Source organism: Protopterus annectens, chromosome 10.part0, assembly GCF_019279795.1.
Source record: "Protopterus annectens isolate FY-2018-M chromosome 10.part0, PAN1.0, whole genome shotgun sequence".
In the NCBI taxonomy this organism is placed as follows: Eukaryota; Metazoa; Chordata; order Ceratodontiformes; family Protopteridae; genus Protopterus; species Protopterus annectens.
The window spans coordinates 200,326,534-200,347,026 of NC_056744.1; the positions used below are offsets into that span (position 1 = coordinate 200,326,534).

A 20,493-nucleotide genomic window follows, 5' to 3' on the forward strand; every position below is an offset into this window, starting at 1 on the left:
GGTCTTTGATGGAATGAGTTTCAGTATGTGTATTACTGTTAAGTTATGAGTATGTAGCTTCATTCTGTTTGTTGGAACATTGTCCAGCCAGGTTGGATATGGCGGCCCATGTGAATGTTCTGAGCGTTTATTCTCAGGACCATCATCAGGTAGGTGCTCTATTAGAGTGAGAGTTTTTGTGTCAGAATTGAATGATGCTGTAATTTCTTTGCTTAAAAAATCATCTCTGAACCTAAGAGTTTTAAGAATTACTGCCTGATCTGGAACCTTTCTTTTAGTTAATGTTTTTATGAAAGTCTTGGCACAGCCTTGTGCCCTGACAGATTTAGCTTGATCCCTTAGAGCCATTTTACTCTGGCCTCTGGAAGTAACAGAGCACTGATGTCTTCCTCATACGAGTAGTTAACGACTTTCATGTTCCTAGAGTTTATTGCTGTTGGTCAGGTTTTGGTCTTTCTTGATCTCTTTGCTGCAAGTTGTTTGGAATACTTAAAAATCTGATTTAGCTTGTTCCATCAATGATGCAGACGGCTGTGGGTTCTATTCTTACACTAGAAAGATGGGTTGCTGACACTGCAGTGCAGCACAATGGGGTTTCTGCACTCCTGAGTGTGTTTTCCATCGAATAGGTTCATAGGTTCATAGGTTCATACTAGGCTATCTGCCCGAGGGCATTTACAAGCCTAGCCCATAGTTTTGTGGCTTACGCCACCCCTTTAGTATGGGGAACTATACCCATTATTTTGCTGTGCCTCTGTCGAGCAGTGACACTGAGGTAATCCCTGGGGTATATCTGCGATCTCCCATCCATTGGTCAAGATTTCTCTTGAACAAGGCCAGCGAGGTGCTCTGCCTCACATATACCGGGATTTTGTTCCACAGCATAGGGAGTCTTTGGGTGATGAATCTATCCCTCCAGCACGTCCTATTAATAGCCGTGTCGAGGTTTAAGTCTCCGCCCTTGTGGCTCTGACGGATCTAGATTTTTGAGGTGAAGCATATTCATCAAATCTGGGTTTGACATGGCCTTGTATGTTAGGCAAAGGTCACCTCTGAGCAAGTGGTAGGCGACTGAATAGAGCTGGAGTTCTTTCAGTCGGGCAGCATAGGACAGATGTTTGAGACCCTTTATCCTTTTGGTGAGGAACTTTTGTGGCCTCTCCAGCTGCTGCAAGTGTCGGGTCAGATACATTCCAAATGGGGCATTGTACTCAATCATTGGTCTGATGAGTGATGAGTATAGGGAGACTATGACCTCCCTTGATCTAGATGAGAATCCCTTCATGATAAGGTGGGCAATGTAGAAGGTCTTCCTAACTACTTTAGCTACATGGGTGTCGAATGACAGACTACTATCAACCTGGGTCCCCAGGTCCCTGATAACTTCTTCTGTGCTCAGTGGATTGCCACCTATTTGGTAGCTAGGGGTAACCTTGTTTTTCCCGAAGGGTATGACTATGCATTTTTGGCATTTAACTTTAGGCCATGGCTCTGGCACCAGTTATCCGTTTCTGTGAGACCCTTCTGAAGGATATCTGTGTCAAATGTTTTCTACTATGGCCCAGTTTGCAGTCATCTGCAAACTTTGTCAGCCATAACCCTCCTGTGTTTGCTTGTACTCGGAAAAGTAGATGCCAAACAAGAGTGGGCCCAGGACTGAGCCCTGTGGTACACCACTTGTGACAGGCTTTGAGTCTGACATGGCGCCAGCAACTCTGACCCTGTGGGTTCTGTCACTCAGCCAGTTTGCAACCCATCTTGTGATGTATGGGTTAACATTTAAGCTGATGAGTTTTCAATGATACCCGAGTGGGGTATTGTATCGAAGGCCTTCGCCAGATCGAGGTAGGCTGTATGGACTGCCTTTCCTCATCAATGGCTTTGGTGACTGTTTCAAAAAGTCAACCAAGTTTAGAAGGCATGATCTGCCTTTGACAAAGCCAAACTGGGATGGATCCAAAGTCTGCAAATTCCCTATGTCTTTATTTATGAGGTCCATTATGATCCTCTCCATAGCTTTGCAGATAAGGCTTGTCAAGCTAATGGGCCGGTAATTTCCAGGGTCGGTGGAGGCACCGCCTTTGTGAAGTGGGACCACAGTTGCAGTGCGCCACTCCTGGTGCGTATCCAGAGGTAAGACTATGATTAAACAGCTGTCCTAGCTGTGGGTTTAGTTCCTCGTTGAGTTCGTGGAGCACACAGCCGGGGACACCATCAGTTCCTATGGATGCTGTGTTTTTTGCTTTGGAGAGAGCAGTTCTCACTTGGGCGTTGGAGATGTTTGGGGGGCTGCAATCGCTTGGTATAGATATCTCTCCTTTGGGGAGGGGAGTTTGCACTGAACCTGTCAGCCAGTATGTTGGCAATGTCTGTAGGATCAGTAATCTTCACATCATTTTGAACTAGTTCTGAGCATATCTGGGAGTTTCCTCCCAGGTTTCTAACATAGCTAATGAAGGCCTTATGATTGTCTTTTGAGTCTTTAGCTATTTTTCTCTCAAAATTTGCTTTGGATGATTTTATGAGAGCTCTTAGTTTTTTACTTATAGTGATCAAGGGTGTCTTACCTTTTAAGGATTTTGCTCTATCTTGTAGTAGCTTCCTCCTTTTGTTGTAGAGTTTGTTTATGGCTGGGGTCCACCAGACTGGACGCTTGCCTTTGGTACAAAGAGTCTTTGTTTTGCTTGGGATTGCCTTATCCATGCAGTCCTGCAGGTGCTGGTAGAAGGCATTTGTAAGTGATTCAGCGGCTTGAGTACTGTTTTCCGCCGGCTGGGGGGCCTTAAAGGAGACCACACTAGTCTTTAGAAGTGTGAAGTCGGCTTTCGAGAAGTTCTTTACTGTGGTCTTTTTTATTTCAGGTGGGGTGGGATGAGGACCTCCAGCGAGATTAGTTTGTGATCTGATCTCACCAGTGAGGGGTATACTTCCGGTGTTGAACATTGTGCTCCCATGTTCGTGATGATGAGGTCAAGTATGTTTTCTCCTCTTGTGGGGATGGTGACTAGTTGTTCCATGGCATTTGAGTTTATGAATTCCAGGAACTTTTGGGCTAGGGTGTTTGGGCTTGAGTAGTGTTCCCAGTCTATATTAGGGTAATTGAAGTCACCTAGTATGATGGTGTTTGGTGATACATTTATCCCTCTAGTGTTTTCAGGAAGGCCATGTGAGGTTCCTGAGTTTGTGAGGGTGGCCTGTAACATGCTACAATTTGCAGAGCAGTCTTGCCTATGGTTAATTGCACCTGGATGGTCTCCGATGCATCGTGCGTTGACACCAGTCTTGAGGTGTGGGTGTCCTTGATGAATATGGATATCCCCTCCTTTCTTGGTATTGTCCGGATTTTGGGGCCGGAACGCATGATATGAGGTAAAACCTGATAGTGCTGGGGTGCTCTCAGGAGCCTTGAACCAGGTTTCTGTCACAGCACAGACATCGATGTTCTCCATACTGAGAAGGGCCTCGAGTGCGTGCATTTTGAGATTTAGACTTCTGGCATTGAGCAGCATTACCCTTAGTTTTTCCTTTTTGTGTTCTAGGGTGGTAGGTTTAGAATTTGAGCCTTGCCTAAAAAGGCATTATGGGGTGGCAAGAGCCTTTGCCAATATCCGGAATCCCAGGGTGACAGGTGCAAGCCGTCCCCTTGAAGCAGCGTGGCTTGTCCAGCATGTCATCCCAGGCAGACAGACATTGGATCCCCTTTGAATGACACCAGAGTTTAAGCCAATTGTTAAAGCTGATCATCTTATCTCTGTATTGTGGCATCATTCTTGGTGAAGGTAGGATACTGCTCAAGGTCAGGGTCATACCTGCCTGGGCTACATAATCGAGAGCTCCTCAATGTCTCTTTTCATGTAGTCCAAGGAGGTACGTCTCAGGTCGTTTACACCAGCGTGGACAATGACTGAGTCGTATTTGTACCTGCTGTTGAGAGACCTGAGTGCTTGCGTTATGTGGCGGATTCTAGCGCCCGACAGGCAGCTTACTGTGACCTTCTCCTTACTCAGTCTGGTGAGCGGGACGTCAGTGTGTCTGACTATGGAGTCACCAATGACTAGTGTGTCTGGCATTGTGTTTGGCCTTAAGGGCTGTGACTGTTTGACACTCTGACTGTGAGGTCTATGTGTTGCAGGTGTTGTGTTCTGAGGTGGTGGATGTTTGGGTGTCTGCTTTGGTGGCCTCTGCTGTTTTGGTAGATTTTTGATCAGAGCCTCCGAGTATGTCTTTGTGTGTTTATGTGTATGATTTGAGGTTGTGATGGTACTGTGTGAGACTGGGTCTATAGTGTGTGTGGTAACCTTCTCCTCCTGACTGGTCTTGCCAGTCCTATGTTGAGAGAGCTCAGCCTCCAGTTTGGCCGTATAGTTGCATCTCTCGCATGTATTTGTGTTTTGTGGGAGGAGGAGAGGGTTGTCTGTGTACATGAGGCAATTGTAACATTGCCTCAATATTCCCAGGTTCACCAGCTGAGCAGGAGAGGACACTAGCAACTGATCCCTCGACATGCTAGAAGGACTAGACAAAAACTTTAAAAGAGATTCCGGGGGACGTGGGTGACCGAGAAATGGGGGTTTGCCTTTTTGGGGTGCTATCTATAAGAGTGCCGTATCAAGGTAATAAGTACTGTAGGAGCAAGTGCTAGGTTTAACAGATAGAGAATAGTCTACTTGGAGTCAAGTAGAGATGATCTTTTTAGTTATAGGATACGCTAATTAGATCAGTAGTATAGTTCGAGGAAGGTAGTTTTAAGGGAAAATTTGAAGAGTGAACTTTAGGTAGCCCTAATAGTTTAAACCTGCTTAACCGGCACTGCCCTAGTGTGCAACGGTAGCAACTCCGCGCTAAAGCGTGCTTTCTAGCAGGGGGCTGGAAAAGACAGGAAATGACCCAAAATGGCCAATAGACTACAAGTTACTGCCTTAAACCACTCCTCTGAGGACAAACAGGCAGCTCAGTACTCCCTACTCCCACTAGTGAGTAAAGAAACTACCCCTTGACCAAACAAGGAAAATGGAGAAACACAGGAACCAAGACAAAGCCCAGGGATCAGCAAATCTGATCACTGGAACAAACTATTAGGAAAGTATGGAAAACAAGAGTATTTTTTTTTTTTTTTTTCAAGTTTTTTTTCAGATAGGCAGAAAATACAATAAATGCTGTGTTTTTCGACTAATTGCTATCAAAAGCTAGTACACTTGAGTGTATTAGCCTGTTGTTTAACTTTTAAGCAAAACTTAAACAAGCAAGTGCAACAAACAATTCAAGCTATTAAAAACAGTAAAAACAGGTAATAACAGAATAAAACAGGCAGAAATAGCAATCGAAGGCTTAAAAAGTCGAAAATGCAGAAAAAAATACTTAGAATCTGGAAAGTTTGTCTTTTCTGGTCTCTGCTGCTCTAGGAACTCTGCTGGACACCACGAGGAGCTGTGCTGAGTTCTCTATAGCCAGAAAAGCCCGCCAAAGCGTGCTTTATAGCAGGGGGCTGGAAAAGACAGGAAATGACGTTAAACATTGGCCCCACCTGCCTGAGTTGGTGGTAGGTCATACGGATATAAAAGATCCCACAGCAACTATCAAAAAAAAGGGTAGGGGAATTTTCTCAATGCCCTGGTCAAATTAACCCCAGTAGTATAAATACCAGGTCTGGTCTCCCATGTAAAGAAGCTACTAGCCTAGTGAGACTTGTGCAGTAAATGGGATAGATAGCTGTAGTCTTCTGGTAGTGTGTGTTAATTTTCAGGGCTGTTTAGAGGAATTGGTTTTTCTCAGGTCTTTGTCTATCGTCATGCAATTCCTAGCTGCATCCTGGACTGCCTTGTTGTTCAGTGTATATGCTCCTTCAGGAACATGTCTGCAGTCCATTCTTAATTTGTTCAGCCCATTAAGATCAATGATGTGGCCTTTTGTAGTTTTCATAACATCTTGAGACACACTGCAGCATCATTCTTTGCCACTGTTATCTTTTGGGTGTATGGAGTGTAAAATCTGGGCATTAATCTTGATAATCTGCCACATAAAAAGCAAGTCTTGCAAATGACATCTGTTATCAAGTCTTCTTTGCATCCACCTAGAGCATATTTCCTAAGTAAAGAATCTTGTATCAGAAGAGTATCTCCCTTCACGTGCACATGATTTGGTCTTGTCATTTTGGGTTATTACAGTGCACTTTACCTGGAGCTAAGTAGTTGGTGCAGAGGTTGTTTGCAAGTAGTGCAGAATGTAATGATCTAACTCAATGCAATATTACAGTTTGCCAATAAAGTACTAGTTCTACAACATTTCCACTAGCAGTCAGTGACCTATTTCTTTGAATTAAAAGTATTTGGCCTTGGTTATTGATGGGAAGTTTTACACTTAAATATTAGAGAAGCTGCTACCCTGTAAGCAATTTTGGCTTCTTTGCTCATCCATTTGAAGACTGTCCAAATAAAAAGCACCAGACCACCAGTTCAGTAGTGAACTGTCTGCCTTTTCAGGGCTGGTTTGAGAGGTACAACACCATTCAAGCCAGGAGCCTTGTCCGCCCTTAGCTCAGTAATCCATTTAGCTTCATTATGTTCAGTCAAATTTACAATGTTACCCCCCCCAGAGTTCAACTCCGCAACCTGCAACACCATAAAATTTAATACATGTCCTTCATTGCTTTTGGCATCACTAAAATGTATTGCTGAAAAATGCTTTAAAATCTTGTCTTTTAATTGACAGTTGGTCTTTCCTACATAAAAAAAGCAACATGACCTGCACTGAGCTAAATAAATAACATTCTTAGTCTGGCAGTCAGCAGAATGAGTAAAAATTGTCTTACATTAGTGTTGGGGTGTATAAAAAAAGTTTTGCCTCATAATGTAAGTACAAGCCTTACAATGTTTGCATGGAAAAGTACCCATCCATCGATGGGAAATTGTCATAGAAGACTTCATTACCATATCTTTGTCTCTACTTAATAAATCCTTCAAATTATTATTACGCCTAAAACTGAAAGAAGGATTTGTCTGTATAACATTTCTAAGTTTATCATCAGTTAACAACATTTTCCAGTTGTTGCGTATGATCTGGCATACACCCCTTATATTATTACTATACCTTAAAACCACACGTGGCACGTCTGCTTGTGTGTCCCTACCCCTGGAGGCCTGTTGTCCCAATGTAACATCTGAGAATCAGGGTTTCGCTTTTGTGGGTCTCTCCCTCCTGTTGGCCTCAACAGCCATCTGAACAGTCTTCTGGTTATAACCTGTATTAACAAAATTGGTGACCAACTGATTAGACTACTTATTAAATTGTTCTTTTTCTGTACATAATCTAGATGTTGTATACGCCTTACTTTTTACCACATTTTTAATAAATGCCTAGAATGCATGTTATCAAAAGATAAATAATTATTCATCCAACGGTCCTTCCTGTACATAGAAGTCTGAATGGTGCCATCAGACCCTCTCTTCAGTCGCACATCCAAATAATCAATCTCAAAAATCTGAACAAGACATACTAAATCTTAGAAAACATGTAGTAGATTCTAGATGGAGAATAAATGAATGTAGTTCATCCTGTGTGCCCCTCCACAAAATAAACACGTCATCCACAAACCTTACATAGTAACCCAAGTGTGCCTTCCATGCATGTTCATAAATAACCTCATTTTCCCAAAATGCTGAAACCAGGCTAGCGCAGGAGTTCACACAAGGCATCCCCATCGCTATACCCTTTTTCTGTTGATAATGGCAACCAGAGTATAAAAAGATGTTATTCTGCAATATAAGCCAAAACAAAATGCCTAAGGTCATCCCGGTAGTGTCATCTAATACTCCATTACAGCTTAACAAGGACTGTATGGAAACTAAGCCATATTCTTCAGAGATCACAGTAAATAAATTATTTATATCTAAAGTGACAAAAAGATGGTTGCCAATGTTGGGCTCAGTCTGAGTATAAGCATGCAGGGAAGATATAAAATGGGCAGTATCCTTCACGATCCTGGGTATGGAGGCTGTCACTGACTTTAATTTCGATTTTACCCAAATAGAAGCATTCTCCGTCACCCACCCTCTGCTCAACACTATGGGTCAAAGGGGTGGATTAGTGGGGTCCTTGTGCATCTTAGTGTCAAAGGAAAAATATACTTTAAAAATGATCAAAACATGGTAGGTTCAGGTTAAGGCACTTTAATCTTGCAGCAAGGAGACAAAAACGTGCTAATACAGAGTTTGTCTAACCAGAAACAGGAAATACTTTCATTTTTATACATTCTTAAACTAGTTATGTCCTACCATGCTGACGTAACAGATTACCACCTTTTTCATCATCATCTGCTGACCATCTTTCCCTTTAATTTCTGCTGATTTATCAATTTTTATGTGAAACTTCCTGAGGAAAACAACATGTCCTTGGTTACTCTCAGTTAGATACATGTTATGTTACATTCAAGATACTACGGCTAAATCAAGCACAATGCTAGCAGTTCATTTCTCTAATAATCCTTTGTTTACTTTATCTCTAAATTACTACAGCTGCAGAGGTTCCGCTCCTCTGGACAGAGCTGTTTGTCTGAAATCATTACATTTATAACATAAGACATTGTTCATTCATTCGCTTCTGACCTAGCAGATAAACACCTGCTTCTCAAGTACATTTCCACAAAGCATAAACATGAATATTGCTGTGCTAGCAATTACTAGGTCAGAGGGCAACTTGCAAGTTTCTGAAGGCATACTGCAGTTTTCAAAAAGCATCTTTTTCAGTCTCATATGAAACTCAATTTGTATAAAATACAGTGCATGAAAAATAGAATGAAAAGCATATTAAAATACTTGATTATTAATTGGCATTAAGCATACACACATTAATACATATTTCCCTCCTGTTAATACTTTTTTATTCTATTTTCAAAAAAGAATAAACAGTTTGCTTCTTTTCCTAACCTCTTCCACTCAGGATTTGCAGTTAAGAAAGTAATTCAGTTTAAACTTTTATGAAAGTGTTTTGCATTCTAGCAGCTCTTCAAATTCAGTACTTTGATACATAGTCTCAGATACGGATATATCTATGAATTCTTTAATCTCTTCATGCAGGGGATTCCACAACAAATACAAACTCCTATTAGGAGTAATCCTACCCCAATAGCAATCAATATGTTCATAAAAATGGAGCCCCACCCCCCAAAGGCATTCTGGAAAAAATCTGTTAGTGGGTTTGGGCCTGGCTTGGTCATGGCCGACACTTGCTGAATCACCTCGAGATGGTCATTAATTTCATGCTGGTGATCAGGAATAAACGCACAGCATTCTTCTTTGATTAAAGCGCACGATCCACCCCTCGCCGCTAGGGTGAAGTCAAGAGCCATTCGGTTTTGAAGCACTACAGTTCCCATAGCATTCAGTTCATCAGTTATCCGTTCAAGAGCAGAAAAAGTCGCATTACTCATTACTTCGAGAAGTTTCGACAGTTTTCGCAGCTCCCATATTGATTTAACTGCACCATATGCAGGTAATATACCTGCCCAGGATATGACAGCATCACTCAAGTCCATGTGCGTTAGTTTGGTTCCCACATCATGATGGTCTTTCCAGCCTGCTTCGATCCGCCCTACTGGATTCTCAGGTTTCTTAACAGTCTTTTTGGTTACATCTCTGGTATTTCGAATACTTCCCTGAGGCAAAACTGCAGTGTGCCGGATGGCCGGGACCAGGTACCCCAAAAAACAACTGCCAGACCAATTCTCAGGTAACCATTTATATGCTTTTTTACCACACACAAAATAACAGTCTTCTACCTTAGTTATTAGTCTGTTACGAAATGACTGCCCTGCATGAAACATTTTCCTATCTATTACAGATAACTGTTTAAAAAGTACAGGATTACGTTGTACCTGATCAATAATCTTATGCATAGATTTCAAAAATCAGTCATAATCTGTACTACAAGATCCACTCAAATCATTTGGTTTTCTATAACATTTATACTGTACTGTAACGTTACACTTACTCCATCCCACTTGGATGGTATCATTTTTGTAAAAACATACAATTCCTTTTTGTGTCACAGGCAAATACAGTGCTACTTTATCATGTGCTTTAATAGCAACTGTGTCAAAAAACAGATTTTCCCAGGTCTCATTGACCCCTAGGGGGATAGCAGTCATTAATAAACCCCCGTATGCTGTTGGTATGGCCGTACAGACCCAGCAGTTCGAAACATTAAAAGTCTCTGCGTACACACGTGTAATTGCCTGATAAGTGTTAAAGTTCGGATGCCAGTCTGTTTGGTTCATGACATCTAATTAGTTCAACCTTTGTGGCAGGAAAAAAGAATGGCCACAACAAAAAGAACAGTGTGATCAATATTGCAATAAAAACGATCATACAAGTTTTCTGAGGTTGCTCAATGTCTCTACTCACTCTGTACCTGGCCATTTTGTTCTTGTTGTGCAACAGTAACAAAGTTTTTGTCCAGTTCAAAGTTTTTAACCAGTTTACAGTGCGTCAAATGAATCCAGGAAGCTCGTTCTGCGATCTTGACTGCAGTGGGTGTCGACAGTAGTACCTAGTACGGACCTTCCCACTTCGGAGAACTCCAATTCTTTCGCTTCACAATCTTCACCCAGACCCAGGTGCCTGGGGCTACTGGTGCTTCCGATTTCGGTTGCTCTTTATCTGAAACAGAATTTAACTGCAAAAGTTTGTTATTCAAAAATTGCCTCATATACCCTGCAAGTGAACTGTCAGCCTCCTGCTCTGCAGACATGAGGTTTCCACTGAGGTGTATAATATGCCCTCCCAAACAAAGTTTCAAAAGGAGTTAATCCCTTTGCATTTGGAACAGTTCTCATACTCAACAGTGCTAAAGGCAAACAGTGCACCCAGTTTTTCTGTGTTTCTGCTATCAACTTCCTAAGTTTATTCTTCAGCACCCCATTATGCCTCTCTACTAGCCCAGCAGATTGGGGGTGATAAGCGCAGTGGTTCTTTAACGATATCGCAAAATAGCGACTAAGTTGCTGAATCGTTTGGTTCACAAAATGTGTCCCGTTATCACTATGAATCTTTTCCGTAATACCAAATCTGGGTATAATCTCTTTAACAAGGACCTTTGCAACAGTAGCTGCATCTGGATTTTTAGTTGGAAATGCTTCTACCCATTTGGAAAACATGTCTACAATAACAAGGCAATACTTCTTATTTTCACATTTATTCAATTCTATGAAATCCATACAAATAGTATGGAACGGATACGGTGGTGTAGGAAAATTCCCTTGCTTAGGCTACAACGCCCCTTGTGCATGATGCTTATTACAAACATGGCATGCTGCACAAACATTTTTTGTATAATTGGTAAATCCATAGGTTGTAAATACTCGATTCACTAACTGTACCATCTCCCCTGTTGAGACATGGCTCTGCCCATGGCTCAACAACGCTGCATATCTAAACAAATTAGATGGCAAAATCGGTTTCTTCTCCTTGGAGATGTACAGTCCCTTTTCGAGGATTGCTCCTCATTTTATCCACTCATGTTTTTCTATATTTGTAGTAAGTGTCTGCATTGTTTTTAACATTTCTAAATCTAAAATCTCAGAGGGTTGTAATTCCTCACTCAAATGAAAAGTTTCTGTGTCTGAAGCTGCCTGCTTCGCAGCTGTATCAGCCCGTGCATTACCTTTTGAAATCTTGTCCTGTTGTTTCGTATGAGCTACGCATTTGCAAATAGCTACTTTTTTACGTAACTGAATTGAATCTAACAAGTCTAAAATAAATTGCGCATAATTGATCGGTTTACCAGTAGATGATATCATTCCTCTATTTTTCTACTGCTGCGCAAAAACATGTACAGTAGAAAAAGCATACTGACTGTCAGTATAAATGTTCACATTCTTACCTTCTGCTAAGGTACATGCCCTTGTCAAGACAATCAATTCTGCCGCTTGTGCAGATAAGTTGTGTGGTAAAGATTTTGCTTCTAAAGTTTCAGTATCAGAAACGACTGCATACCCCACTAGGTTCTGTCCTATAGGACCCCTCCTGCATGAGCCGTCCACATAGTATGTCACCTCGGCATCATCCAAGGGAACATCCGTAAGGTCTTGTCTAGGTAGTGTCTTTTGCTCAATCTCCTGCAGGCAGCAGTTTGGTTTGCCATCTGCAGGGGTTGGAAGCAAAGTTGACGGATTCAAAGTTGTGCATCATTCAATTGTCATATGAGGTTGGCTCAATAGTATGGTCATACAGGAAAGATGCCTAGCTGGAGAAAGATATGCTACTTTTTCTTGCAGTAAAATAATTGCGACTGCATGAGGCACTCTCAATGTGAGAGGGTGGAATAGTACTACTGAGGCCGAAGCCTGCACTGCCATTGCAGCTGCAACTACTGCTTGCACACAGTGGGGCAGGGATCGCGCCACTGGGTCTAACTGTGATGAATAGTAAGCTATGGGGCGTTGTTTGTCCCCATGTTGCTGTGTCAATACTAATGTCATATAACCTTGCTTACAGTCTACAGTTTGAATAAACTGCTTGTGATAGTTTGGTAATCCTAGAACTAAGGATGATGCTATCAGTTGTTTTAGCTTACAGAAAGCTGCTTCTGGTGCCCATTGTAATAAATCCTGTGCTGCCATCGGCTTCTTAAATATTAAATCGGCCAGCGGAGCAGATTCCAAAGCATAGTTCGGTATCCAACTCCGACAAAAATTAGTAGTTCCCAGGAAGGACATCATTTCCTTCTTGGTAGTTGGTCTAGGTGCTTGTAAAATTGCTGTTTTTCTATCTTCATCTAATATTCTACCTTCCTTGTATATTACATAGCCCAAGTACTTAACTTGTTTTCTCCAAAGCTGTAACTTGTCTTTGTTTACTTTGTGACCTTGAGTAGCTAAAAATTGTAATAAAGCTACCTTGTCCTTTTTGCATTCTTGCTGGGTGGGGGCTGCCAGCAGAATGTCATCTACATAAAGTAGAATCTGACTACCTTTCGGTGGGATAAATCATGCCAGGTTGCTTGCCATTTCCTGTGCAAATATTGTTGGACTTTCACAATATCCCTGTGGTAATCTTGTATATGTGTACCGCTTACCCTGAAATGTAAATGCAAACCAATATTGGCTGTCAGAGTGTATTGGTATTGAGAAAAATGCATTACTAATGTCTACCACAGAAAAATATTTTTGCTCTGGCTTCAAATCATTCAGTAAGGTGTGTGGATCTGGCACCGTTGGTGCCCTGGGTATAACTGCATTATTTACAGCTTGCAAATCTTGGACCATACGCCATTCCCCATTTGCTTTCCTGACAGGAAATAAAGGTGTATTACATGGGGAATCAGGAGATTCTGTTAAGACTCCTTCCTTAAGTAAGGCTGCTATAATAGGCTTGATTCCTATCTCTGCATCCTTTCTCAAGGGATACTGTCTTTTCTGGGGTCTAAATGCTGACTTTGGCGTTATGGTAACTGGTCCTGCTGTTTGTATAAGTCCTACATCTGATTTCCCTGCTGACCAGAGAATATCTGGTATGTCTCGCAAGGCTTTTTCCTCTTTTTCCAATAAGAGTAATACTCAGCTATTCTCACTAGCCTGTGAGTGCACAGCTGGGTGTGTCTGTGTAATCCAATTCAATTTCTGTTTCTGTACTCCTTGTTCAGAGAGCTCTAATTCTGTCTGCTTTTCCCACCTTGTGATTTTCACCTAAGTCTGCCCATTTCAAATTTTTAATCTTAGTTAAACTAACATGTGGTAGTCGATTAGATTTATAAAGTGCTAAAAATTCCTGGGGCAATGAACAGCTTGCTACACTGTTCCCCTCTGCATCCCAGTACAAACTTCGCAATACTAGCCTGTTTGCATGGTTCTGAAACAATTCCTGTTCATAATCTTTATCATGTCCTGGTCTATTACAGTAATATAAAGTACAATGCAACAAATGCTGTTTGTCAGTGTCGAGGGAGGGGGACTTACTGATGGCTACGTTCATCAGTTCTTCGGTTACTGCCTCTGGACCAAGTCCTGGCTGTACCAATAATATGTTTCACCCTCCGGTTGCACCACAAAAGTATCCATTTGTCGCTGTGCCTCCATACCCTGCATGGTTGGAACTATGGCTATGCCAAACATCTGCATCAAGTATCTACCCAAAAGATTTACTGGGCATTTTGCAGAAACTACTATTTTACTTTTCTGGGTCATTCCTGAAATGGGATCTGTTATTGCTATGTCATGGGAGAGTGGCTCCCGATACAGCTGTCCATTAGCTGCTTTCACTAGTATATAATCTGGTGATTCTGAATCTTCCGGTAACTTGGAAGGGTGTATCAGGGTCCGTGAAGCCCCTGAGTCGCACAGAAATTTAACTTCCCTCCCCTCTACCAGAAGCGTCACTTCCGGTTTCGTGTCTGCTAAGAAAGCTCTAAGCTCAATAGAGCTAGGTCTAAAATTTCATCTTCTTCAATGTCTGCGAATTCATATACATCCCCTACTCCTTGTGTCACATCCTCTACTCCTGCTGTCATATTTGCACTTACCTTTTCCTGCTTATTCTCATTCAATGATTCCTGACTATCATATAGTCATTCCTCATCCTCCTTATTTTCCGAAGTCACCTTCTTGTTTAGCCTGCAATCCCTTGCTAAATGTCCTTTTTTCCCGCACTTAAAACACTCACCCTTTTTCTTCCTTTCTTCGAAATCTGATCGTTTATCAGATTGTTTATTTCCCTGGGTATTTTTCTTACCCTTTTTCCCAGTTTGTACTACAAATACTTCTGACCCATCTTCTGCTGATAATACTTGAGTTTTCTTCTTCTTTTTACTATTAAAATGTCTTTCTGCATGTCTAGCATATTCAAGTAATGGCTGTAGTCTACTTGTTCGATGACCTACCATATGCTTTGTAATAAAGCTGCTAATGGGAGTTATACTACCCTTCAAGAATGCATTGTTTAACTGTTGTTCATATGAGAAATCTTGTGTGTGGTTTTCTGGTATCTGCATTCCGCAGTGATTATTAAAACACTCTAACAGTCTAGCATAATATCTATCAACCGTTTCACCTTCCTGTTGAATGCATTGATTAATGCAAGTCCAATCAGCCCTAGGCTTCCACTTTTCAGAGATTCGGTCTGTCAGACCTTTTACTCTGCCATCCAGTTCTGCATTAGTATGTGGGAGTGGTCTAAGTTGTGCGTCACGAGGATTCCAGTTGCCACTGATCATGTGCCAGTCTGGACCCACAATCTGTCTAACTACTTTTTCTACTTCCTCTCCATTTAAATGGTAACTTAATCTCATACCCTGTAAGTCTTCTAAAAATTTTCTAAAATTCACTTTTGGGTGGGGAATTCTCTCCGTGGCTTTCCGGATATCTTCCGGTGTCCACTGTCTATAAACTAAAAGAGTTGGATCCTGTCCTGCCTGAGGATTCGGTACTTCTATGAGCGGACATATCTCTTCTTCACTCATAGCCTGTGATTTTCTATTTAATTCATTTAATTCAATCTCCCTCCTCAAGTCGCGTGTTCGAGACCTGGTCTCGATAGGATCCCTGACAAACGTTTGTGATTTTGCAGGAACAACTGGGTATAGCGGGGGTGGATCAGCTTGTCCACTTGCTTCATATTCTGGTAACGGAAGCGGAGGGGGTGGCGGAGGAGCCGTTGCTATTACCAAGTTATTGTCTTCTTTGTCTAAGAACAATGTCTTTGAATTTTTAATTCTCTGCTCTCTGCGATTTGCTTCCTCAAGCCACCTATGTGCCTGAGGAACTCCTAATTGTCTTTGCTTTTTTAGTTGACCTTTCGCGTCTATTTTCAACTGTTTAACAAGTTTCATGAGTGCAAGTTTATCTAAATTACCCTCGAATTTATAGTTATCAACCCATTTGGTGTAGTACTTAACATTATCGGCAAGCTGTAATTGCATATACTTCAGTTAGGGGCGGGTCTCGGGAACTTTTTGTGCACTGATTTCCCTCGTCCCAATCCCAGATCAGAAACAGTGGCTGGCCTCTTTCGAACGACAATTCAGTCGGAGGTCTTTCAAAGCAGAAGAGCCGATTTGGCCTCTTCTCCGCGCGGATGCATGCAACCAGGCCCAATTCTGACCTAGGCCTAGAGCGAGAGGTACTTTCCGGTCCAAAGGACCAAACTGTCAAAGGAAAAATATACTTTAAAAATTATCAAAACACGGTAGGTTCAGGTTAAGGCACTTTAATCTTGCAGCAAGGAGACAAAAACGTGCTAATACAGAGTTTGTCTAACCAGAAACAGGAAATACTTTCATTTTTATACATTCTTAAACTAGTTATGTCCTACCATGCTGACGTGACAGATTACCACCTTTTTCATCATCATCTGCTGACCATGTTTCCCATGAATTTCTGCTGATTTATCAATTTTTATGTGAAACTTCCTGAGGAAAACAGCATGGCTTTGGTTACTCTCAGTTAGATACATGTTATGTTACATTCAAGATACTATGGCTAAATCAAGCACAATGCTAGCAGTTCATTTCTCTAATAATCCTTTGTCTACTTTATCTCTAAATTACTACAGCTGCAGAGGTTCCGCTCCTCTGGACAGAGCTGTTTGTCTGAAATCATTACATTTATAACATAAAACATTGTTCATTCATCCACTTCTGACCTAGCAGATAAACACCTGCTTCTCAAGTACATTTCCACAAGGCATAAACATGAATATTGCTGTGCTAGCAATTACTAGGTCAGAGGGCAACTTGCAAGTTTCTGAAGGCATACTGCAGTTTTCAAAAAGCATCTTTTTCAGTCTCATATGAAACTCAATTTGTATAAAATAACAGTGCATGAAAAATAGAATGAAAAGCGTATTAAAATACTTGATTATTAATTGGCATTAAGCATACACACATTAATACATATTTTTCTAACACTTAGGTAGTGCCTTAAACACAGGTACCACTGAGTGATCTATTAACACAAATTTATATACATCCTCATTGATGAGACCATTCAATTTGTGTGTAGTTAACTCACATTTCACTTTACCTACCAAAATGGTAACCTTTAGGGGAGAGAGTTTCCTTTAGGTTTGAATGGTCATTTAGCATGTCCATGAACTTATGATAAAATTGCTGGTCCATCACCACAACTGCTCACCCTTTATCTACAGGTTTGATTATAATACTATCATTTTGCGTTAATGATTTCAAAGCATCTCACTGTCTTGTTGTTAAATTATGATAAACATGCCCTTCTTTAGATGTTAAATCATCAAAATGTCTTCCTCATAAGTTCTTAAGAAAGTGGCAACTATTGAATTGTATGGTGGAATAAAAACACTAGGTTGTCATAATGTGTTGTTACCAATTACATTATCAGTGGCACCAAACATTTGCTTTAACAGCAGTCCCCGACCAATTTTTTATTTATTTTTATTTATTTATTTTACATTTGTTGACCGGGATAGTCCAACTGGATGCATGTCCATTTTCAGCGGAGGTCCGGAGAGAAAAGCTCCAAGGGTAAGCAAATACAGCATTACATAATACCAGCATTACATATTACAAACAGACTATTTACAGAGATTACATAAGTAAGCAAGTTAAACAAGTTCCACAGGTTACAGTTAATCCTGAGCACAAGTCAGGATTAAATTAAATTACATAGTAAACTGGTTAACAGATTTTTACACATTCTAGAGAGAGTTAGCCAGGCTTGATACATTGACATATCCAGTTAAGTGACAAATATTGTTTTGAGTCTAGTTTTAAATTGACCTAAGGTAGAAAGTAAGGTAATATCAGCTGGAAGAGAGTTCCAGGATCTACTTACAGAGTTTGCAAAGAGAGAATCACCGGCTGTGTTATTAATTTTGCTAGTCTGAATTAGTAGTTTGTTAGAGGATCAAAGCGGTCTAGGATTGTTATGGGGGGTGATAATATTTTTAAGTGCAGGAGTATTGTCCGGATTATAGAGGATTTTATAGGCCATAATCAGTTGGTTATATTGGATTAGGCTGGGTAGTTCAAGCCACCCAAGCTGATTTAGATTGATGCAATGATGTGTCCTAAAAGGCAGCCCAGTGGCAAACCTGGCAATGTGGTTGTAGCAGATTGAGAGTTTGTTAAGGACAGTCTTGTTTAAATTCGAGAGTAGAGGGGATGTATACAGAAGGGTTGAAAGAAGGTGAGAGCGAGCTATGGCAATTTTAGCTGGAGGGGTTAGGAAGGCTTTTATTCTGTAAAGTGATCCTAGTTTTTTATTGATGGTTTTGATAGTTTGGTTAACATGTAGGTCAAATTTTAGATTATTGTCTATGATGACACCTAATAGTTTTGTAGATGGGTCAGGAGAGATTATTGTGCCATTATTTGATTTTATGGTAAAGGTGAAAGCAGTAGACCTACGTGTTGGTGAAAATAACAGCATTTTAGTTTTTTTGGGATTTAGGATCAGACGATGTTCAGAAAGCCAGTTTTCTATTGTATTAAAGGTGGTCTGGGTAGCTGACCATAACTCTACTGGAGATGTGGCTGAGCAAATCAGAGTAGAGTCATCAGCATATTGGATACAGCTGACTTTTGGGATGACAGTATAAAGGTCAAGTAAATATAGTTCAATCATAACCTCACTAAAGTTTGAACCCACACTGGGAACAAAAGTTAAACCCTTGTTTAAAATCTGTAATTGCTCCTTACTTAACCTGACATGAGATGAATTATAAACATTAGATGTAGCATAAGCGATACAGTCACCATGTTATAATGACGTTTTCCACCTCTTCACACTCCTTTGTTGTGAATGGGCTCTTTTCTGTTCCTACTTCTTCCTGTCTGCAACCGGGAGTTTCAGAAAAGATGAACCAGTAAGAGACTTAACTCCCAGGCCTTGTAAACGTGTGGTATCAGTCAAAAATGCACTCTGTGTACCCATTTCTCCTTGTAAAACAAAAGATGATGAAAACGAAGATTTCGGTCTAGTTCCTAGACTCTTAGAATTAGTTGCAGCAGTATCAGTAGCATTAGAGGGATCTGCTGCTGCAGAACCCAGCAGTTCCGAACTCCCACTGGGCAAATTCTGTGTAGTAGATGCGGCACCCTGGCCCCTCCTACATCCAGGTAACAAGTCCTCCACTGCTGCCCCATCCCTCTGTTGATTGACACTTGAGGCGAGTTTGAATGCAGTTTGTGCACGCTCAGCATGTGGAACGGGTTGTGAGTGTTTCTCCTGAGGCCAGGTAAAAAAAATACCATGCAAAAAGTCCCTGTAATCACTCATTAACTTTTTAGTTTTGGTCTGCTGTAACTTTAAGTCATGAGCAGCAACAGCACATAATAGATCATCAAGCTTCACCAGCAAATTGTGTTTCCAGTTCACTTTGTTTCTTTTCAGCAGACTGAATGAGTTCATTCTCCAGTGGTGTAAAAACATCAATTATCAGCCAGATGTATATAAAACTAGTGTCCAAATTAATCTGTTGCCAACGTGCTAGCATTTCCAGATAAACTTCTCCATATGTGGACATTTACAAAACCTAAATCCCTCTTGGAACCACCTTATGGTGGAGACTAGCCTCAAGGTAAAGTTTCTGCCATTGTAGGGGTTTCAATTTGTATAAATCATTCCCCAAGGCTGTCACCAATTCAGAGAACGTAAGGTCCTCACTTTCACTTAAGGCATTCTCAGTAGAGTTATGTGCTGTAGAGGTTAAGTTCATCTTTATGAGAGGGTTATGCCCACATATGGTAAATTTCCTTACTTTCAATAACCATTCCAGAGTCCGAAAGATGAGGACGATAATCCAGTTCAAGATCCTCCGTCTGTCCTTCAGCCATGTGTGAGGAAATACAACAAACCAAAAAGTAACAGATAATAGCACATGAAGTTCTCCTCACCAAAGGTCCAGTTTGCTAATCCACAGAAATACAAATAATAAGCATTGGACCACCAGGCTGATAGATAAAATAATAGCTTCTTTAATAAAACAGCAGAAACTGATAAGCGTTTTCAGGTAAAACCCTTCATCAGACAATTAACAAAGCATCAAGGTCAGCATTTAAAAAACAGCAACAATCAATAGAATCTGAATAGTGACCTCTCTGCCTCTTCAGGGCAGGTTTGAGAGGTACAACACCATTCAAGCCCTTAGCTTTGGATCCGCGGTGGTGGTGCTGTGGTAACGCTGTCGCCTCACAGTAAGATGCCATCCGGTTCGATTCTCAGCTAGAGCGTCTTCTGCGTGGAGACATACGTGAATGGGCGTACCTTCATCGAAGGTTGTGCATCAGGGCTGGCAACTCGGCACGTAACAATCAACTGCCAGTCATTAGCGGACTGGAGTTCCGCTGTGGCGACCCCTAACCGGGAAAAGCCGAAAGACACAACATATTCAGTCAAATTTACAGTGCACCCCCTAGTGTTCAACTTCACAACCTGCAACACTATAAAATTGAATACATGCCCTTCATTGCTTTTAATGTATTGACATAAGGCATTATGGGCATCACCCAACTGTATTGCTGAAAAGTGCT

General features: G+C 41.1%; 1 protein-coding gene across 2 annotated transcripts in view; it reads left to right on the plus strand.

The window, feature by feature from the left end:
• Positions 1–20,493, plus strand: part of COG1 (component of oligomeric golgi complex 1) — an 829,165-nt gene that overhangs the window by 36,867 nt on the left and 771,805 nt on the right. The gene's annotated exons all lie outside the window — the stretch shown is intronic.